Below are 23,999 nucleotides of genomic sequence, written 5' to 3'. Positions count from 1 at the left end.
CAAATAAAAAGAGAAGCAGAAGTGACTGTGTTCATCTCCTTCACCTCAGAGACTCAACCATGTACTCAGGTGTACCCAAACTTGTGATGAACTGCACTGAAGCTGCTGATAGAAAGGAGGCGTGTCACGGCTGTTGAGTCAGAACCTCGTATCTCTAAAGAGTGCCTTTACAGGAGCAGTGAAGTGAAGCCCTGGTCTTCAGCTTCAGAACAGAACTCACAGCCCTGAAAATCCCAGCTCTGGAGCTTTTTAACATCTGAAGGAGGTCAGAGATCTTTGGCACGTTCTCAACAAGCTCCACTATAAAGTTCATTACTGGAACCGCCTTGAAACAGATTTTACACAGATTCCTGAAGATAGTTGAAGATTTACTGAAGCTCCATCTGACACAACCCCACTGAATATTCACAACCATCCCAACCCCCTGAGGAGACACCATCACACAGACTACACCCTGAATAGAGGGCTTCAGAGTGTGTGTGTGTGTGTGTGTGTGTGTGTGTGTGGAGATGCAGTAGAAAGACAGTCTTCTGTTTTTTAAGTGATTTATTAAATGTTCATAATATTAAACTTTAATAAAAGTATATTTCAGAATTCTTCTTTTCCACCAACAAACATCACTCTTTCATTTCCCCCCACAACAAACCCCCAGAATCCAATCTCACAGAAAGGAGAAGAGTTTCTTAGAGAAGCCCCATCTTTTCCTTCTGTTCCTATGTTTGTGTTTCCTTTCAGCTTTAAGACACATCTCTTAACCCCCGTCCACTCAGCATCAACACACTGTCTGTGCTCAGTTTACACCATTAACCAGATTAACAAGAACAAAGACAGTTCAGTGTTAGCCCACACTTACATTGTGTTTGGCGTCGTTTGAAAACTAAATATTTAATATTTACAAATATCTGAAGAGTTCTGGAGGTGGAAGTGCACTATGACGAGGGTCTGTGTTTACACTGACGACACAGATGAACACAACCCACCCATTACACCCTGATCCCCTCTGTCCTCTTTCCTCCTACAGGAAACACCTTCACTCACTCACACCCTCACTCCTTCATTACAGAGTAACAATAGAAACCTCTCCCATGTTCTGGGCTAAGGCTGGTTCTCTCTGTTTGAAGCTATATTTCCTGCTGTAGAGAAGAGGCGCTCAGATGGTGTTGAGGAGCCTGGGATACAGAAGTAGGACCGAGCTGGACACGTCAGAGACAGAGAATCCACTGTTTTGTAACTGACTCCCCATAGATTTGATGTGAGAGACGATGGAGACCAGCGCACAGTGTAAATAAACACAGCGCTTTATAACGAGAGAAATCAAATAAACAGCTGAAAAATCCTGTTTACATCAGGGATATAAAAGAGAGAGAAGTGCAGGGGTGTAGTGTTCACTCAGATCCAGGTTTTATCACTGTTTTGTCCCTGAAGAGTCTCTCTGCTCGCTTTCTTTTACAAACTGAGCTTCATTTCTGTTTCATCGTCTTTTGTGATTCTCCTCACATTTTAAAGCAGCAGCTCGTTTGACAGAAAAGACCAATCAAAACAATAGATCACACACAGCACTATTTTATCTGACACAAACTCACTGAGGAGTCTGAATAAAGACTAAACCCAGCACAGAGGGGTTCAGTGAATGTGGTGGTGAATGTGTGTAAGTGTGTGAGTGTGTGTGTGTCAGTGGAGACGCTGTAGAAGGACAGAGTGCCGGCCGGACAGTCCACATACACTCCTACTCTGTTAGAGCTGGAGGGAGGAGGAGGGAGAGCAGTGATGTTCTTATTGTGACGGACAGAGTAACTGTTATTAGAGCAGAACAGACTCCAGGACTTTTCATTCCATCCAAACAAACTGTCATCACTGTCTCCTTTTCTCCTGATTGATTTATACGCCACTGAAATATAAACCCCTCCCCCACTCCACTCAGTTTCCCAGTAACAGCGTCCAGTCAGACTCTCTCTGCACAGAACCTGCCCCCAGTAACTGAATCTCTCTGGATGACCAGGATACGACTGTCTCCTCACACACTTCACCTTCCTGTTCCCCTCAGACAGAGAGAGAAGTGTGTTCACTGTGTTTGGGTCCAGTGTGAGCTCACAGACATCTGCACACAACAAGATACACAACACACAATCAGACACACGACACAATCAGACACACAATGGTACCACATTAAAATAAGAATACACTAATAAAGGTTTATAAATGGTTTAAAAGCCTGTTATTACATGGTTATTAATTACACTGTGACCACTTTAAAAGTGATTAATAATCCTTTGTAACACAGAGAAAGGAAGTGTGACAGTGAACTCTTTTGTGTCTAATACTGAAAGTGTGAGAGAACTTAGTGAAAATGTGGAGGTAAAGAATAAGCTGAGACCTGAGAATGTGAGTTTAGTCATTTCACATGTTAAGGTTCACCACATTATCATTAAAGTAGAAAAAGACACTCTGGTGGTGGGTAATTCATTAAAGGGTTAAACTCATTAACAAATATGTGCTGGAGCTGACGGGGTTAATGTCGACTGATAGAGGAGACACAGTGAGGTCAGTATTCGGCAAGATCTGAGGTTTAACTGTAGATGGATGTGGGTTCACTATTTGGCAAACAACAGGTCACTGGTGCCCTTTATATCTGTGTTATAACTGATTATTAATGTGTTAACAACATGACTGTTAATAAACAGACTTTAAACCATTTATAAACCTTTATAAGTGAAGTCTTATTCTGAAGTGGTACCTACACAACACACAAACAAAACAAAATGAGACACAACGAATGTAAAGAGAAAGAGCAGGAGAGAAAAGGAAAAGTGAAAGTGAAACAGAAAAAGCAAAACAGCATGAAAGAGAGAGAGAGAGAAACACAAAAAGACTGATAGAAAGATAGTGAGTATCCAGAGGAAAGAGAGAGAGATTAAAAAAGAAGAGACTGATAAAGAAAAATAAAGTGAATGTCAAAGAGAAAGAGGTTTATGTTTAATCACATTTTGTTGTTCCATTTTGTTTACAATCAGCAGAAAATATTACAATTAATAAAGAAAATAATCATCTCACAATGTCTCCAAATACATCATCATCATCATCAGAGAGAGAGTGAGAGAACTTACATTTTCTTGGTCCTGGCTTTATCCTGATCTTGCCTCCATGCTCCAACCTACAACACACACACACACACAGTTGTGAGTTGATGGTTGTGTTTGAGTGGTGTGTGTTCTCACTGTTCTCTCTGAGCCCCACATTCAGCTTCATTACAGCGTCATTCATTGATGTCATTTTTGGAAACAGAAGAAAGATCATCATCTGTGGTGTTTCATCCTCTCTGTCTTTTTATCACAGAGAAATATTCTGTTTCTCTTTCTCTGTGTTTCATTTCCTCCATTTCCCTCTGTTCCTCTCAGCCTTCAACACAGAATAATGCAGCAGAGTCGCTCTTCTACAACTGCTCCATTAAACCCTTTCTAGATCCTACACTCAGCTGCTCATTTATTAGGTTCTTCTGCCTTGTACCTGCTCTCACTGACCATTTCATCACAGACCCCTACACTGCCCGACCAACACAACTCACACACTCTAATATTTCACTGGACCACCTTTAGCTTTGATTACGCTCCACATTCACCACGGCTCTGTTTCTACAACCTTCTACAACACCACAACATTTCTTTCCTCCAGAGCTGCCTTCATTTTTGGTGGAGATCTTGTATTGACGACGGGAGAGTCGGACCACTCCGTAAAGTCTTCTCCAGCACGTCCCAAAGACTCTCAGTGGGTTCAGGTCAGGACTCTGGGGTGGTCAGTTCATGTGTGAAAATGATTCCTCACTCTTTCACAATCTGAGCCTGATGAATCTTGGTGTCGTCCTGGAACAATCCACTGCTGGGACGACCTGGTCTTTCAGTCCATTCAGGTCCTCAGTGGACTTCATTTTACTGCCACACAACACTGCTGAGTCTAGACCTGACCCACTGAAGACACCCAGATCATAACACTGCTGAGTCTAGACCTGACCCACTGAAGACCCCCAGATCATAACACTGCTGAGTCTAGACCTGACCCACTGAAGACCCCCAGATCATAACACTGCCTCCAGAGGCTTGTACAGGGGGCACGGTGCATGACGGGGGCATCACTTTATCCACTTCCCTTCTGACCCTGACTCCCCCATCGCTCTGGAATAGGGTCAGTCTGAACTCATCAGATCACATGACCTTTCTCCACTGCTCCAGAGTCCAGTCTTTATGCTCCACAGTGAACTGAAGCCTTGTTTTCTGATTAATCTCTAACACTGAGCAGTGGTTTTCTAAAGACCACACAGCTGTTTAGTCCCAGTCCTGTGAGAAATGCTCTTACTTTCACTGTTAAACACAGCAGTAAGTTCTACTGTCCATTTTATACCATTCTACTTCACCAAGTGTTTGTGTGATCTCTGATCAGGATCATTCAGGAAAAACAAAACACACAGTTGAACAGAACTGATGGTCTGCAGCTTCACAGATAAACACAAAAACTCTTAGAGAATCTAAACTGAAACGCCCCGAATAACAGAATAACTTTAGGAAGAACACAGATTCAACTAAACTTTTGCATTACACTCCACTGACTCTCTGTAGATGACATTAAAATATTAATAACCAAAGAGTCAATGGCTGTATATCACTATAATAAATAAAGCTCTGCTCTGGTTTGTAGCCTGTATGACTGATAACACCACTCTGGGTATTAAAGTCTGCTCTTCAATCTGTTTATCACTGATCCCGACCCATTTAGACGCCCCGAAATGATAGGAATACAGAGATAATGATGGACTAGTCGACTCAGTTTCAGGACGCAGCAGTAGTGCAGGATCTTTCAGTCTGAAGTGTTTCAGCATTGAGGTCGTAGAACTGTTGTACCAGAGTACTCCTGTACTTCCCTAAACACTGAATGTACATTTCTGAAGACTGTTCTAGAAACAGTCTACAATCCACATAAAGAGACTGTTATATGGGGCTTAGTTTTACTTCAGTGTCTCACAAGCCTTCAGCCTGACAACAGTTACACACTGAACAGTGGAGACAGAGCGGTGAAGGGTGATACTCTAACCATTAAATACTACTAGAGCAGAGCAGAGGCTAAATGAAGAAGGAACAATGAGCTGTAGAGCTTTATAGAAATACAGTAACAGCAGATGACATCAGTAACTGAACACACACAAATACAGAAAGCTGTCCGTACCTGAGTGTGTCCAGTCTGCAGTGTGGATCCTCCAGTTTAACAGAGAGCAGCTTCACTCCTGTGTCTCCTGGGTGATTGTAGCTCAGATCCAGTTCTTTCAGGTATGAGGGGTTTGAGCTCAAAGCGGAAGCCAGAAAAGCACAGCCTTCCTCAGTAACTAAACAAAAAGATAATCTACAGAGAGAGAGAGAGAGAGAGAGAGAGAGAGAGAGGGGTAAAGTGAGAGATGTGGTATTTACTCAGAGCAAATGAAGCTGCTGTTTAGAATCAAATCAACAAACACCAAATTCTGTTTAATTTACAAAAACACTTCAATATCAAACAGGTTAAAATCTAAAGGTAAAAGTTATAAAAAAAATTTAAAAACATTAGCATAATTCATAAAGAGACCTGGATGTTTGTTTTCATAAATCTAAGACATTTTAGAGTCTGTTCAAAACCTCACCCAATAGAAATGAAATCAAATCACAACACAACATTATCACAACAGTGTCCCACAGAGGGGTTATTACTAGACGTAAATATACAGACATTAATCCAGTAAAGGTTTCTATACTATGACCTCCCTGTTTAAGTTATGATCCTAATTTTATTCTTTTAAATGTTTTGAAATGGGAGATTTGTGACAGTTTGAGGGCGGGGTCAGGGCTGTTTCTCTCAGTGAATGCTATTGGCTGATGTCTCCTGGTTCTGTGACTGCCTCATACACTGTATATGTCCCTCCTACTGGGAGAAGCAGAGCTGCTGTTTTCCCCGGGACAGCACCATGGATAAACAGAGTCGAGATAAGGTCATATTGCACTGTCTACAGTGAGTTCAGATCACAGTAATATGTGATAAACATGTGGAAATGATGTTCACTGCAGGAAGACATTAGAAACCTTAGATTGAGTCGACAGTGAGGTTGATTCTTTTAATCATTTGCCAAGAGTCGACCCGTACTTCCAGATTCTCAAAGAATATATTCATTCGTGAGTCGACTCCTGTTCACTAGCTACATTTACTTTGTGTTCCACCCGCTCTCACTGCACAGAGACGCTGTGGGACGGCCTTCAGCCAATAGCATTCACTGAGAAGAACGGCCCTGACTCCGCCCCCAAACTGTCACAAACCTCCCATTTCAAAACCTTTAAAATGAAGAGGTTAAAAACCATTTGAGAATTAAAATACAGACAGTTTGAGAGTGAGATGATGATCTGTGTGTGAGCGCAATCTTTCTCTCTCTGCTCGTGGGTTTCACATTAGCGATTAACTAACACAATTTTAAAAAGGTACAGATTTAAATGTTCCACCTGCTGTTACTGTGTCCTCTATTTTTGACATTGATGTGACGCCATATGTTTCCTTTTACAGACACAGACACACATTAAAATGTACTTGTGTTGTGTTTTAATCCCAATGGAGTGTAGCCTTGGCTAATGTGTAGAGACCGGGCTTGGTACCGGAAGGTTGCTGGTTCAATCCCCAGGTCCAGCAGGAACATCCACGGCTGAAGTGTCCTTGAGCAAGGCACTGAACCCCAAACGCTCTGGATGTGTCTTCACAGCCCCTAGTGCACTAGTGTGTGTGTATTCACTGCCATAGATGGGTTAAATGCGGAGGACACATTTCATTGTTCGTTATACAATGACAAATAATTGCACATCATACACTATATATTACATTATGTAAATTATAATCTAGTAATCCAGTCTTTTCCTTAATATTTTATACTAGAGCTTAAAATATATATATATTTTAAATGTATAACGTCATGCTGAGGAGTAGAAAATGAAGAATAAAATCCCAGAACTCTGACCTGAGTGTCTCCAGTTTACAGAGTGAACTCTTCAGTGCAGCAGAGAGCTTCTCCACTCCTGAATCCTGCAGGTCATTGTTACTGAGGTCCAGTTCTTTCAGGGAGGAGTTCACCAGTAAAACTGAGCCCAGATCTTCACAAGACTTTTCCCCAAGTTTACACACAGTTAGTCTGTAAAGAGAGAGGACACTACTCACTGAATAGTTACAGGAACATTTCTGAAAGGATTAAGAAAGACATGTTGATTTCATTTAGAGGAGAAACAAACAAACAACAACAAAAACAAAGTAAAAAAAACCACTGCGACTCATCTTTCCTCCAGTGGGGGGAGAAAATGCTTCATTTAAACATTAAAACACACAGTTTAACAGAACAGAACTGAAGCTTCACAGAAACGTCTCAGAGCAGCTAAAGAGAAATGCCTCAAATAACAAGATAACTTTAGGAATAACAGAGTTCAGTCTGATCTTTTACATTACACTGATCAGACTCTGTGCAGAACACATTAAAAGATAAAAACCAAAGAGTCAGTGTCTGTATATCACTATAATAATAAACCTCTGCTCTGGTTCATAGCCTGTATGACTGATAATATCACCATGGGGAGAGTCTGCTGTTGACTGTTACTCCAGCAGTGGAAACACTTTACAGAAGTCCTGAAGTGTTCAGAGAGCAGAGATAATGTAGGAGAAGATGATCTGATTTTTGTGAGTAGTGAATTATAATCTAGGAATCCAGCACCTGACTTCATCTTAATATTTCATACTGTATCCTCTAAATAAAAATGTTAAAGATGTATAAAACTAATGTTGGTGAAGCATTAAAAGTCAAGTCTGAACTGACAGAACTGACCTGAGTGTCTCCAGTTTACAGAGTGAACTCTTCAGTGCAGCAGAGAGCTTCTCCACTCCTGAATCCTGCAGGTCATTGTTACTGAGGTCCAGTTCTTTCAGGGAGGAGTTCACCAGTAAAACTGAGCCCAGATCTTCACAAGACTTTTCCCCAAGTTTACACACAGTTAGTCTGTAAAGAGAGAGGACATTACTCACTGAATAGTTACAGGAACATTTCATGAACAGGTTCTCCTTCATATATTGACCTGGCTAGGAACATCACGCTCAGTGACAGAAGGAGAAACGTCACTGTTTTCTTTTCTCACAAACTGCCTCATTTCTCTAACGTCATTCAGAAAAGTGAGGTCAGAATCAGCTACAGTTTGTGACGGTGTGTGAATGTGGTACAGAACCTGAACGACTCACTAATCTTTACTGAACCTGTGTGAGTTCTGAATGTGTCAGTTGAGTTGTGTGTGGTGTTTGATTTCAGTAAAACACTCCTCTGAGAAAAATCAGCTGATGATGTGTAAATGCAGACATCAACATTTACAGTGCCCCCTCCAGGGTGTGTTCCTGCCTTGTGCCCAGTGATTTCATGTAGGTTGCAGACTGAAAGAAACTATATGGTCTTTTCGTATCTTTGTGTGACCTTTTGTTATCCCTCCCATAGTCCCATCCCCAATTCCCACCAATCATTCCCCCACTTACATCATACCCCTCCTTTCACACCTCTTCCTTCCTCTATCTTATCTCTTTCTTTCTTTGATCATCTTCATCATCCCCTTTAACCCATCCTCAAACTCCTCTTCTTCCTCCAATTCCCTTCCCCCACTACTCCAATGTATATAAGGCCCTTCTAAAATATTTTGTGTTAGTTTGGATTGTGAATAGACTGGACTGGCAACAGTCACAGACTGGACTAAGAACAGACTGGATTGGGTACAGAATGAACTGGCTATAGAATGAACTGGTGACAAACTGATGATCAAACTGTGCCCGTGCTTTTCTGCATGCACATGCGGAAACCTCCAAACCTCCAGTTTCCAAACTTTAGATCATCCTGAGATAGACTACTATCACCCAGCTGCACTCATACATGATCCTGTGTGTGTGTAAATAAACACCAGTCAACGGCGAACTCCAGTCTCCTGACTCTTCAATGTCGAATTTTTAACAGGACCCACCGCGACCCTGAACTGGATGAGCGCTTACACAGAATGAACGAATTAATGAATGATAATAATAATACATTTTATTTGTAATGCACTTTATATTTCAAGGAATGAATGAATGAACTTTATTTTAGCAAAAGTGAACACAGAAGAAACATGTCTTAATGAGACCAGTCTCTCTCTCTGTCTCTCATTGAAGTTCATTCATTCATTCATTCATTGTCTGTAACCCAGGTTTTTTCGCCCTCACACTCCATGAAATTTTGTTGCATCATAATGCAAGTGATGTTAAAATTGTGTGTAGGAAGGTATCACTTATTTGTTATGACATTTACATGTATGGGCTGCTTAAAATTTTACGAGACTTTAACAGTCTCGAAGGGAGGAAATAATGAGGTATATTAAATCAGAAGGAATGTTCAGTGTGTTTTTTATGTTCAGCCATATACTCTATGTCTGTGCGCTACAGAGAGGGATGTTTAGGATGAGCTGTCAGAGAGCAGGAAACTATACATTTTACACCCTCCCTTAAGAACATGCAAATGTAAACTATCCTCTATGTTTGCCTTATTTGGAAAGGAGAGAACTATATAGACGAAAGGGTCCGAGCCAGCGGAGAGAGATCTTAGACATGGGAGAGAGAATCGGAGCGCTCAATTGAACACTACTCTCACGGGATCCTTAAGAACCCCTAAGACACTGTTTTGGTAAATAAAGATGTATTTACACTTTTAACCGTGTCTGCGGAGATTCTTTTCCATCACCTGTCTTCACAACACAGCAAAAGTTAACAGCAGTACAATTATGGGGAAGTGTCAGGAATCACGGAGCGGACTGACTGAGGCGGACGCATTTGCTAAAACGCGGACAGTTTAATAAAGCAAAACAAAGACAAGATACAAAGGAAACAACAAAACACGAAATGAAACGAAACTATCACAGAGACAGACTAGACTGGGAAACGAAACGACGACGAGGGAAACTACGGAGACAGACAGATAACATGGCCGACATGACAAAGGAGAAATGAGAATGTGAAATGAACGACAAACAGGACACAAGTCAAGAGGGCTTAAATACTAACACAAACGAGACACACCTGGACAGATAACGAGGGGACGGGTTAACAAATGACAGACGAGGCGGCGGAACAGAGGCGGGACGAGGGCGGAGACAAGGACATAAACAAAACATAGCCATGTGCTAAAAGCACATGGCCGGGGACAACAGACATGACGAGACGAAGGCGTGACAGGAAGAGTTAATGACCTTTGTCTTAAACACACATGGACATTTGATTTTCATTTGAATATATTATTTTAGACATAGGTTTTTTTTAGATAAAGGTTTTTGCAGGTTTTTTTTAAAGTACAACAACAGAACATTAAGACCCCAACTAGCAAAACAAAACAATAGAACATCCTGTAAAGAAGTAAAAAGAGAAGAAGCAAACAAGTAAATATTCAAAAGAAAGCAAGGTAATTACATTAGTTAGTCATACGGTTGGTGTCAAGTTCAAGTATGTATTCCAGTTTCTCCAGTATTTTTTATATTTATCAGCAGCAAGCCTCAATGAAAAAGTCAGTCTCTCCATTGTGTTGATTTCCTTGATTATTTCCTTCCAATCCAGAAGTGATGGTGGATCCATGTCTAGCCATTTGCAGGTTATGGCTTTCTTTGCCCCTGCTAGTAGTATTAGTAGAAGATATCTATCTGATTTTTCAGTCCTTGGGGTAGATTACATAGATAGAGCATAGCGAAGTCGTGGGTTTAGTTTAAGTTCATCATAGTGTTGATTTCCTTTATCACCTTTGACCAGTAGGGTGTGATTTTATTACAGTCCCAAAAGATATGACAGTGTCCTGCTGATACATTTCCACAGTTCCTCCAACACTTTTTTAGGGTCATTGCATTGTTAACTCCTAATGTTTGGAATAACAAAAAAGCAGACCAAATTCTTCCAAGAAAATTCCCTCTATTGACCTGAACTTGATGTGAAAGTAACTGTATTACATATATTAAGCCAGTCTGTTATTGTTGCTTGGGTTTCTTTTTCCCATTTAACTTTAATGTATGTTGTGTTAGTTTTCCTTCCCAATTGTAGGCATGAATATAGTCTGGATATTGGCTTCTTAGGTGGTCTTCCATTACATGTATCTAGGAGGAACTTTATTAGACCTGTCTTGTCCTCTGCAGAGAGGTATATGTTTTCGTTATAATGATCCCTTAGTTGGAGGTACCTAAAGAAGTCCCCCTTTTCCAAATCATAATTTTCTTGCAGTTTTTAAACTCATTTTTAGTTGTAATCTTCCAATAACTTGTTATACCTTTCTGTGACCACTGTATAAATCATTTATCCATTTTTGTTGGGGGGAAATCTTTATCGTAAGTTGGCCAGTGCACAAACCGAGCGCTTCTTTCAATTTTTTTTTGTCTTAATATTTTGTGCCAAGAGTTCACTGGGACTCTTATCCACTCTGGGATGAAATCTGCATCTATATGTCTCTTAGTATGATAATGACCTCCAAGACAGGCTTGAAGGGGTATCTTATTCTAGGACAGATCTATCTCTTTCCATTTCGCATGTTGGATCGCACCAGCCAATTATCATCTCATTTGCGCTGCCGTATAATAATCCTCTAGGTGTGGTAAGGCCCATCCGCCTTTGTGTTTTGTCAGATGTAATGTCTGATATTTAACTCTTGGTTTTAGTTTAACCCAAATAAATTTGAGATCATTCTGTCCCAGTCATTAAATTGTTTGAGGGGTACCTGTATGGGCAAAGCCTGAAACAGATAAAGGAACTTTGGATAAAGGAAGGTAAAATGTTCATCTTTATTATTTCTATCCTATTGTATAGGTCAATGGGTAGTACTGACCAAAACTGTAGATCCGCCCTAATCTCCTCCGTCAGAGGGGTGTAATTGAATTCAAAAAGGTTGGACAGTTCTGTGGGGAGCTTTACTCCTAGGTATTTTATAGGTTTGTTATTCCAATTAAACCTGGTCATTTTTTTGAATCCTTTGTGATGGTTGGTAATTATATGAGAGGACCTGGGTTTTCTGTAGGTTAAATTTATATCCAGAGTAGGCGCCAAATATCCTGAGTAAAAAAATGAGATTGGGAAGGCTGATTTCAGGGTTAGATAATGTCAAAAGAACATAATCAGCGCAAAGGCATATTTTGTGCATTGTATCTTTAATTGTTACACCTATGATGTTCTCTTGTTCTCTAATGGCCTGTGCTAAAGGTTCAATGAAAAGCGCAAAGAGAGCAGGGCTAAGAGGGCACCTTTGACGGCAGCCCCTTTCCTGTCGTATTGTGTCTGAAAGGTCCCCATTAAACTTGATCCTGGCAGAGGGGGATTTGCATAGTGATCTAAAGCAAACTATAATTTGATTATTAAAGACAAATCATTCCAATGTTAAATAAAGGTAATTCCAACATACTGAATCGAAAGCTTTTTCTGCATCTAAACTGTTTTGTCAACTAATTGTCATGAGTTTGCCTATTTCGAACAAAACCAGTTGGTCTGTATCTATTATTTCCGGGATTATAAGTACGAGCCTTTTAGTTAATATTGTTGCAAATATCTTGTAATCAGTATTTAACACTGATATTGGTCTGTAAGAGCCACATTCTGTTTTATCCTTACCCAGTTTGGGGATCACTGATATCACTGCTCTTCTCCAAGAAGGTGGTGTTTCCCCACCTGCAAGTATGTGGTTAAAGCAACCCTTAAGCAACGGGGTTAATAGGTGTCGGAGTGTTTGTACCACTCTTCGGGGTAGCCATCTTCACCTGTCATTTTATTCCCTTTCAGTTTTGAAATTGATTTGTTGATCTCTTCGTCGGTTATTTTTTGTGTTAGTCTTTTATTTTGATCCATTCCTGTCGAGGGTAAATCCAAAGAGGCAAGAAATGCCTTTACTGAAGGCGACTCCGTTGCAAGGGGCTTGGAGTATAGTTGGGTGTAATAAAATTCAAACAATTTTTAATGTCTTTTAGATAATAATAAGTTTTTTATCTGCAGGATTTTTTATTTTTTGTATAAATCTATCAGCCTGTTGTTTGCAAATTCTCCAAGCAAGAAGTTTATTTGCTTTGGGGCTGTTTTCGTAATAGTTCTGATCTTAGTATCTGTTCTAATAGTATCTGATCTTCATATAAGCAGTTAAGAGCTAGTTTTATTTCTCTGATTTGGGATAGGGTATTATTATTATTGCTTTCCATATGTTGTGTTTCCAGAGATTTTAGTTGTGTAGTAAGGTCTTTTAAGCGTCTCTCTTTTTCCTTTTTCTTTTGAGAGGACCACATAATTAACTTCCCTCTCAGAACAGTCTTTGCTGCATCCCATAAATTGCAAGGGGTGATATCCTCTTTGTTGTTGTGGTCCATATAGTCTTTAAATTCTTTCTCTACAAAATTATCAAATTTGCTATCATTTAATAAGTTATTGTTGAACCTCCACAGGGTTTCTTTATGGTCATTATCCAGATGGAGTATCATGTACACCCCTGCGTGGTCGGATATGTCTCTTACGCCTATGTCCCACTGTATTATCCTATGTTTGTCAATATTTGACATAAAAAATAGTCTAACCTTAAATGCATGTAGTGTGAGAAGTAGGTGTATTTTTTGTCCTGAGGGTGCATGTCCCTCCATACATCAATCATCCCTGCTTCTTTAAGCATTCTTTTAGTGTATATTGCTTCTGTCTGAGACTTTTTTTATATTACCAGAGGAGTCCAGAAAAGGATTTAAGTGAATCCTTTTCTCCTCCTCCACATATCCCGGATACTTCTGTTACAATCATATCAAAAATTTTCCTAATAAGCTGTTTGTTATTCCCAGGTGGTCTATACACATTCAGTAAAGTGATTTCTCTGTGATCTAAGTATCCTTTGACCAGTATGTATCGTCCTTGTTTGTCTTTAATTTGTGAGGAGAGCTCGAAATTCACTCTGTTAGACTCCCCTGGATTTACCTTGCATGTATGATGAAAAATACACATTTGTAAACCCCATTTTACACAGTTTTTCATTCTCAATGAGAGAAAGATTCGTTTCTTGCCAGAAAAATAAAACTTGTTTTTCTCTTCTCATTTTAGCAAAAGCTTGGCTTTGCTAAAAGCTCTGTCTGTCTGTTATTGTCCATGTCTCCGCCTTTGTTCCGCCTCCTTGTCATTTTCCCTCGTTATCTGTGTCAGGTGTCTCCTGTTTGTTCATGTATTTAAGTTCCGTTGTAGTCACTTCCTGTCATCGGTCATTTGTTATTTGTTTTCGTTTGTTTCGAGTTGTGCTCCAGTTTCAAGTTTCTTGCCCCAGTCCTGTAGTGTTGTTTCGTGCTCTTTTCCTATGTTCTAAGTCGTGTTATTTCGTGTTTCTCCTCAAGTCCGTTTGTTTTGTTATTTCTATAATAAATTATCTGTGTTGTAGAGAGTGTGTCCGCCTCCGTTAGTCCACCCTTCACGTCCCCATGAGACTTTGTTTCGTTTCTGCCTTTGGTATATGAACAAAAAATACCTGATTTCAGGATGCTCTAAGAAACAAATGGGGGTCTGTAAAACAGAAAAAAGAAAACACATCTGAACATATAACATAAGCGACTTCCATGAACAAAGTGCATGTCCACCTCCAAAGTGGTGAGGAGAGTCCCTAGGGCCCCAGGGGGCTCCTCGCAGTGCTGCCCATTTTCTCCTGTCCATCGTCGCAGCGCTCACGAAGAAATCATGCCAATTCCCAGCATGACGGTCATCTATAATACTCACGTTTTGCAGAAGAATACTTCAGAAAGTTACTGGGTGCTGTTACTGTTGTGCCTGAACCCCTTAAGCTTTTCTTGGATGTGTTTCACTCGTGTTTCCCATGTCCATGCTGACGCTCCGCCTATTCCTCCCCGCGGGGTAACGCTCGGTTTGGATTTGAGGGAGGTATGTTCCATTGGTTTATCCACTGTTTCTGACCTGTTCCTCTTCATTATGTCATCCATCACATCCTGTGCATTGTTGTAAATCACGGGACCATTCTCATAAAACACACAGAGTTTAAACAGATACATGGTCTGAAAACAAAGCCCCTTCTCTTTTAAGTCAAGTCAAGTCAACTCAAGAGAGTTTTATTGTACATTCTGCATATGTACAGGACATACAAAGGATTGAAATTACGTTACTCTCCTCTCCAAGATGCAGTATCATTTAACAAAAAATAGACTAAAGTCAACTAAGTATATAAATATATGAAAGTGAACAAAGAGAAGACAAGTGCAGGACAACAGAAGACAAGTGCAGGACATACAATACCAGCAACTCACTGATAGACATACATGAGTCAATGGGACACTGACTGAGGACAAAAACCTGATTTGGAGGTAGGATAATGGATGTACAAGGCAGTGAGAAACAATAGTACAAAAAAATTGTAATAGAAGGAGGTAGGATACTGGATGTACAGGGCAGAGTAAACAGTAGTGCAAAATAATCGTAATAGGAGGAGGTAGTATACTGGATGTACAAGGCAGAGTAGACAGTAGTGCAAGATAATCATATAACAACTAAGTAAAGTGAACAAGAGCATACCTATTGAAAAAGTCACAGTTAGGTCTGATGAGGAGCTTAAGTGACAGTACCAATATAAACAGACCCGGTGTCAACAGTAGTGCAAATACAGGGATATGAAGCCTGGAGGCTGGTTAAAGTGATTGAGTGCCTGTCTGATTTTCAAAATCATAGTTGGGTATTAGTGATAATTGATGAGGTTGCTGAGCTGTGTGTGGGGGGGGCAGAGCAGGGAGAGAGTTCAGCATTCTCACAGCCTGATGGATGGAGCTAACCCTCAGTCTGCTCAAGTTCAAGTTCAAGTTCAAGATGTTTATTGTCATTTCAACAGTATACAGTGTTTATGATACACAGTGAAACGAAATAGCGTTCCTCCAGGTCAAAGTCCTGCTGGTCCTAGCCCTGAGACTACGCAGTCTCTGCCCTGATGGCAGCAGGCTGAAGAAGCTGTGTAGCGGGTGGGTGGGATCGCCTGTCAAGCAGAGGGCTTTTCGTATGATACGGGAGTTGTATAAGTTCGAAGGCAGGGGAGAGAGGTACCAATGATCTTCTCAGCAGTTCTCACAATATACTGGAGGGTTCTGCGGCAGGATGCTGTGCAGGCCCCGTACCACGCAGTGAAACAGGATACTCTCGATGGCCTCACTGTAGAAGGTGATCATGATGGGGGTGGGAGCTCTTGCTCTTCTTAGCTTGCGGAGAAAGTAGAGCCGTTGATGAGCCTTCTTGGCCAGTGATGCTGTGTTGATGGTCCAGGAGAGGTCCTCTGTGACGTGCACACCCAAGAACTTGGTGCTGCTCACCCTCTCCACAGCAGCCCTGTTGATGGATAGAGGGGCAGGTTGTGTGTGGGTTCTCCTGAAGTCCATAACAATCTCCTTGGTCTTCTCAGTGTTCAGAGAGAGATTGTTGTGTTTGCACCAATAGGCCAGCTGGCTTACCTCGCTCCCCTAGTGTGACTCATCGTTGTTGCTGATGAGGCCTACCACAGTCGTTCATCCGCAAACTTGATGAAGAGGTTGGAGGTGTGTGATGGAGAGCAGTCGTGGGTTAGCAGAGTGAACAGGAGGGGCTCAGGACACATCCTTGGGGAGCGCCATGTGTTCAGAGTGATGGTGCTGGATGAGTTACTGCCAACCCGTACTGCTTGTGGTCTTACAGTCAGGAAGTCAAGCAGCCAGCTGCACAGTGATATGTTCGGTCCCAGTCTGTCCAGTTTCTGAATGAGCTGTTGGGGGATGATTGTGTTGAATGCAGAACTGAAATCAATAAAAAGCATTCTGACATAGGTGTCTTTCTTGTCCAGATGAGTAAGGGCTGAATGGAGAGCAGTGGAGACAGCATCATCAGTCGAACGATTTGATCGATATGCAAACTGGTAGGGGTCCAAAGAGGGGGGGGGGTCTTCCTATTTGGGTTGTATGCTTTACGTTTAGCGAGGATGTCACTGGGTCTTCCTTTCAGCTGTATCACTTTTTTACCCCATGCAGAGCTCCTTCATGGTGTACTCCAAGAAATGAATCACGATGGATCTGGGGTTGGAGCTTTGTGGTGGTTTAGGGCTGAGTGAACTGTGTCAGCGCTGTATGCCCAGAGTGACGTCTGTAAGGGATAATTCAGTTTTTATGAAGTTCTCTATGAATTTCTGCAGATTGTCACCTTCCTCTCCCTCTATAATCCCTATAAACCCCTATAATATCCCTCTAAATTAATGTTTGAAGGTCTTCTTGTAACTGTAGAGTGTGGTTCAATATGTCTTTGACATCCGTGTTAAATTCCTCCACCTTGGTTATTCACTGCTCTGCCCCCTCGACTTTATTCCTTACGTCTCTCAGGTCTGCAACAATGTCGTTGAGCCTTTTACCCATTTCTCTTCTAAACTCAGACATTTCCTTTGTTATGAGTCCAGTCTGGTCTGTAATTTCTTTTTTAAGAGTCGTCTGAATGTCTTTCAGCTCTGTGAGGATATTAGCTTCCATAGCTTTGTCTACTGTTAGCTTGCTATCCTCCGGGGTCTTTATCAGTGAAACAGCGGTGTCTTTCATGTTTTCTTGTTGGATTCCTCTGGTCTTTCTCTTGCTACCCCCTAACATACTATTATGAATGTTAAGAACAAAGTTTTACTAAGTAAATTGTCGAGGGTTAGCTAGACCGTCTGCAAGCTCAGAACTTATGCTGTCGCTTGCTTCTCCACCATCTGTTCATTTGAATATTGAGAGATGAGGTGGAGCTAACACACAAAACTGAATTTTCTGTTTATAAAATGTTATAAAACATAAACATAAAACATTTGTTCACATTATTTTTCACAACATATATCGTATATCACTATTCAACTAAAATATATCGATACGATTTTAAGTCCATTTCGCCCAGCCTTACTGATGACTGAAGGATGGATTTATTTTTATTTCATTCAGTCTGTTTACATGATTGTTATTTACACAAAGTACTAGACGTACAGGAGCACACACAGGAGGAAGCACTTTGGTGAAGTCTGCTTCACAGGAAACTCACTTTTAAAGAACAAATGAACTTTCTGCTATTGTTGCTCTGTATGTTTTCTGTTTACAGTTTAACAGCACAGCTATGAGTCTTTTGTTATGCAGGAAAATAACATAATTTTATTTAAGGAGCATTATTATTTAATATGTGCCAATAGTTTATTTTTGAGCAATGTCTCATGGACATCTACAGCTGAATGTTAATAAAAGTTCCTGTGTGACATTTGGGACCTGGAGCTTTGACTCAGAAGTGCCTTTTTGTTATTATCTCATGAGAAGAAATATATCGAGATATATATCGTATATCGCCACTCAGCTAAAAAATATAGAGATATTATTTTTGGTCCATATCGCCCAGCTCTATTAAATATATATTATTTAATATAATTCATATTAATATAACATTTATTTAAGTATTTTCAGTGTTTTATTCATATCACCAAGAATATTGTTATTGTCAAAATTAGGGCCATATCCCGCACCCCTAGTTGTGTTAATAATCCCAGTGGGGTGTTTATTATAATCTAGTAACACAGTCTTTTCCTTTATATTTAATACAAGAGCTAAAGAGATAAATGTCTTTTTTTATGTGAAAAGTCATGTTTGTGAAATATAGAAAATGAAGAATAAAATCCCAGAAATCTGACCTGAGTGTCTCCAGTTTACAGAGTGAACTCTTCAGTGCAGCAGAGAGCTTCTCCACTCCTGAATCCTGCAGGTCATTGTTACTGAGGTCCAGTTCTTTCAGGGAGGAGTTCACCAGTAAAACTGAGCCCAGATCTTCACAAGACTTTTCCCCAAGTTTACACACAGTTAGTCTGTAAAGAGAGAGGACATTACTCACTGAATAGTTACAGGAACATTTCATGAACAGGTTCTCCTTCATATATTGACCTGGCTAGGAAAATCACGCTCAGTGACAGAAGGAGAAACGTCACTGTGTTTCCTTTTCTCAAACTGCCTCATTTCTCTAACGTCAATCAGAAAAGTGAGGTCAGAATCAGCTACAGTTTGTGACGGTGTGTGAATGTGGTACAGAACCTGAACGACTCACTAATCTTTACTGAACCTGTGTGAGTTCTGAATGTGTCAGTTCTGAGTTGTGTGCGGTGTTTGATTTCAGTAAAACACTCCCCTGAGAAAAATCAGCTGATGATGTGTAGGTGCAGACATCAACATTTACAGTGCCCCCTCCAGGGTGTGTTTCTGCCTTGTGCCCAGTGATTTCATGTAGGTTCTGGACCCACCATGACCCTGTACTGGATGAGCGCTTGCAGAGAATGAACGAATGAAAGAATGAATAAAACACCAGTCTCTCTCTCTCTCTCTCTCTCTCTCTCTCTCGTTGTCATGGTAATTGAAGTTATCTAATAAAATAATTGTCCGAGTCATTTCTGTGTCGGACAAACTTGCTCCCACCTCCACCCTGTCTCCACCCTTTTCTTTTGTGTGTGTGTGTGTGTGTGTGTGTGTGGGGGGTCCAGTTTCACACCCAGTCATAAGCCACCCTCAACTCCTCCCCAAAGACTTGAGTTTACCTCCTGTTTCAGTCTTTGTGGGCGTGGTCTGGATTAACAAACGTGTACTAAGTGCTACTTTGTGCATGTTTTGAGAATTTGATCAGACTGGAGATTAGACTGAACAGATAAACACCTCCGTCTGGGTCCATGTACCTTCTGTTCATTCTTTTTTATTTTAAATCAGATATTAAAAAATGAAAAAACAGATGGTTATTTGATTTTCATCTCATTCTACAAATCCATAAAATGTAAAAACGAATAACAATTATTTTTTATTTTAAATCAAAACAAATTCTCAAAGAATAATAAACAGAAAAATGGTCAGTCTTTTTATTTTTATCAAACCGTCGTCAAGGCAACTCAAGACATGTAAATACAAAGTGCTCACTCTGATGTTTTTACACTTGCTCTTGTAAGGTCACTGTTGTCAGAGCTGTTAGTTTCAGAGCAGGACGGGTTTAGAACCACACTCTGAAACAATTGTACACACGGAAAGAAGGGGACTATCTTCTACAGCCGTCTCTGAGGCTATTCCTCATTGTTATGGAGGAGAAAAGGGTTTTCCCTGAGGTGATTCACTGGGATCAAGCTATTTGCGCTTTGGAAATTGATGGTAAATCCATCCCCGCTTCAAATCCGAATGCACGTTTAGGCACAACATTGTTTTTATTACGGAGAAATGAAGTAATATATTGGACTAAAATTAACAAGTTATTATGATAATGTTTCATTTCAGATCACTTTAATGAGGCAAAACACACACTGCTTATCTTATATATTTACGTATATTTACAATTATTTATACACATTTTAGCAAAATGATACAGTTAATAGCCAAGGGGTTCTTCTGTTTAATGACAGTGGAATGATTCTGGCATCAAACTCATCAAAGTATTAATTGGGTATTAATTTGTTTATAATTGTACAGTACAATTTCACCTGTATCTCTACATCAGTCTCACCATTCAAAGACAGATAAGTGTTAATAAAATAAATGATTATAGTCAGAAACACACACACACACAGAGTAATACCTTGATTTACCAGTTTAATTCATTCTGTGACCAAAACTCAATTTGCTCGTAAATCAAACTAAAATTCCCCACTGAAATTAATGTAAATGTTATTAATCTGTTCCAGTCCCGCCCAAAACCACAGAACAGTTTTATGTGTTTTTACATAAGAAAATTTACTTTATAAATTAAAAATTGTTAATACATAATAAAAGATAATGTAAAGAAATAAACTGGTTCTATTAAGTGTGTTTACCGTGAAGATTAGATGAAGACGCTGGGAGAGGTGGAGGAGGTTGGGGGAGTTTTTCTTTTTGTGTTCTATCTCTTAATTTGCTCGCTACACCGTTAATGCTACAATGCTATAAAAACAGTGATACGACTGAGATGTTTGCACGACAAGACAGGGCCGTCACTAGAGATGAATGATGAGGGGCTAAGCTTTAACCAGGGGGTCTGGGGTAAGTGCCTCATAGCAGAACATTTCTTTGACGAGGTACAGATTAAGCAAAGCAATAAGGCAGAAGCCTCTCGCTGCAGCCTGTAGGAAGGCGGAGTTGGACATCCAACCCCGCCCACATCCAACCCCGCCCTCTCACCACGTCAGAAGCCACGCCCGTGCCCTAGTGACTTTTCTGTGTCCCAAATGGTGCTCTAGTCACTATATACCACACTATTTTAAGGTAGTGTCCGAAATTGTTCCCTACCCTCGTGAATTCGAACACAGGTCATGCTCGCGCCCTAAAAACTCTCAAACAGAACGTTTTTATGGAAAAAGTAACAGCGCACGTTATGTCGGTGAGTAAAAACATTTAGTTTGTAAGTATAATTACAAAGCTCATTGTTGTCAGTGTTTTTGCTAGATACACGAACACGTTATAAATACGTTATTTCAGTATGTACTAGTAGGGTCATAGATAAATACACGAATATTCAACTGTGGCATGCGTGTTGTATGTGGTTGATTTCGCCAAATAAGTAACAGAGTTACTGATATTTAATTACACACAGAAAAAACTTGCTTATAATATTGCCTCCGTGTAAGTAACAAGACTTTTGACTTAAAGAAAAGCTCACAAATGTAGTTACAATGAACATGAATATCACAGATAAACTGTAATCTCCTTTCATGTTTTATTGTTTTATTTTTTTCAGCATCCAGCCCACGTTCAGGCCACTTTTGACCCTTCAATGTTCAATGTTCTCAGCTGTATCTATGGTATGTTTCAGTATGCACTCTACATGGCCCTTGGTTGGCCTTTTGACTTCAGTCAGGTGATTACTTCAGATTATGACTTTTTTGAGGATACTTTTCCAGTAAGGCTTTAAACTGCATTCTAAACTTTGTCATTTGTCTGTGAGAGTGACATCCCACAGCTCCGTAGGTGGTGGTGCCGGTTAATTTTAGGGAGCATTTCACCTGCAAGGTATATACACCTGTTACTCAAACAAAAATATTTATACACACATGCAGCTTTCTCTTCAGACACATTGTACATTGTACTGTGATGTTTTGCGTTTTGGAGAGACCACTTGTTAAAGTCGTGTTATTTAAATTGGTTTTGTTTGATTGGTTTATTGCAAACAACATAATGTTTGTAAATGTAGCTGATAAACCTAATTTTCAATTAGCTTACATCATTTATATTCCAACTGTATTTTAGAATGGTGAGCTCTAATGTACAAGGAAAGGCCAGTAAGCACAAGAAGGGAAAGACTGAGGAGCTTTCAGGGTCTGATGGTTTATTTGAATTTATAAAGGCACGTCAGTGTGTAACTAGTCTGACTTAAAAGCAGTTATTTATAGCATCTGATAAGCTCAAATTAGACATGGTCCATTGTTAAATAGTATTTATATTAATTTCAATCTGGATTTCACCTTGTTTTTTTCTGTTAACAGTAAAGGAGATAGAATGTTTACCCATTGAGCCCATTGATTCTCCATTGAGCAGGTGTTTATGTGTCTGTTCTTGAAGCTGAACTGAGCATTTCAACTTTCATTTTGCTTAATGTGCAATAGCCTTCACAAATGAGAAAACTGGGGTTTGTTTTAATAAATTAATTGGAATGTAGGTTCTGTGGTAAATTTATATTTAGCATTTTTGTTTCACTAAATTTAAATAAACTGTAAAACAATATCTGCACTCTTCTATAACGTCTTTAACAGATGCCCCTCATGGTCCTGGAGTAGATTCTATTAGAGGTTGTCCTGGAAGAGGGTGACCAAGCTTTTTTAAAGCTCTCGCTGGTGTGTTGCCTCTTCCAAGACACTGTTGGAAGACAGTCATTCTGGGCCCAAGCACATTTTCAGAGGCTTGACAGTGAGTATAAAGTGCATTATTGTATTTCAGTAAACTTAATTTTAAGATGTTTGTATTCCTTATAAGAAGAGGTGGTAATCTGATAATTAATTCTCAAATTCGACACATGCAGCTGTTGTGACTTGGAAACTCTACAGCACAGAATATAAACAACAGTTTCACACAGTGTATGGACTGGAGCGCTGCCTGTGCTGTAGAGGGACATATAAAGACTGTTTACCGGGTTTGTTTACGGCGTATGAAATTTGAGAATTGTTTCTTTTGCCAGTGGTTGCAAAAACGTTGACAAATAAATGTTTTATGATCAGAAGATTTTGTTGGAATCCATCCATCCATCCATTTTCTGTAACCGCTTATCCAATTTAGGGTCGCGGGGGGTCCAGAGCCTACCTGGAATCATCGGGCGCAAGGCGGGAATACACCCTGGAGGGGACGCCAGTCCTTCACAGACACACACACATTCACTCACACACTCACACCTACGGATACTTTCGAGTCGCCAATCCACCTGCAACGTGTGTTTTTGGACTGTGGGAGGAAACTGGAGCATTTTGTTGGAATTTTGCAGTCAAATGCAGTGTTGCTGGCTTTAATAATAATAATAATAATAATATTTTAATACATTTTAATTATACAGCATTTTTCAAGGCCTCAAATCACTGTGCATGCGTTACGATACAGAGTACAAAGAACATCAAAAGACAGACAAGATAAGGAAGTAAAATAAGAGAACTGTTTATTATTTGTTGACCACAGGCTGCTTTGGGCATGGGAGACATGGGGAACTTGTGGGGTATCACAGCGAGGACATGCATCCTGGATTCTGCAGCCCATTCTGCCAACAAGTTTATGAAGATTTGGGCGTGTGAGTGAGCCAATGTTTGTGTGGGGTGTGAGTGTGTGTGTGTGTGTGTGTGTATATAGATATATATATAAAATGTTGTAAAGACTTGAAAATAAAATAATAAAACTACTGTGCCAGTTTTTCCTTGTCTTTAATACAGACTGCACACTTGTGACTTAACCACATTTTAGAGTTCTACATGCCAATGCCAATAAGGATATTCT

The 23,999-nt window shown here is 40.1% G+C and overlaps 1 pseudogene; it reads right to left on the bottom strand.

Moving 5' to 3' along the window:
* Positions 1-1,559: 1,559 nt before the first annotated feature.
* LOC136678373 (NACHT, LRR and PYD domains-containing protein 12-like) overlaps positions 1,560-23,999 on the bottom strand; it is a 62,502-nt pseudogene continuing 40,062 nt past the window's right edge.

This window comes from Hoplias malabaricus, chromosome 2, assembly GCF_029633855.1.
Source record: "Hoplias malabaricus isolate fHopMal1 chromosome 2, fHopMal1.hap1, whole genome shotgun sequence".
NCBI classification, from domain to species: Eukaryota; Metazoa; Chordata; class Actinopteri; order Characiformes; family Erythrinidae; genus Hoplias; species Hoplias malabaricus.
This window is presented reverse-complemented; position numbering and strand designations above follow the sequence as displayed.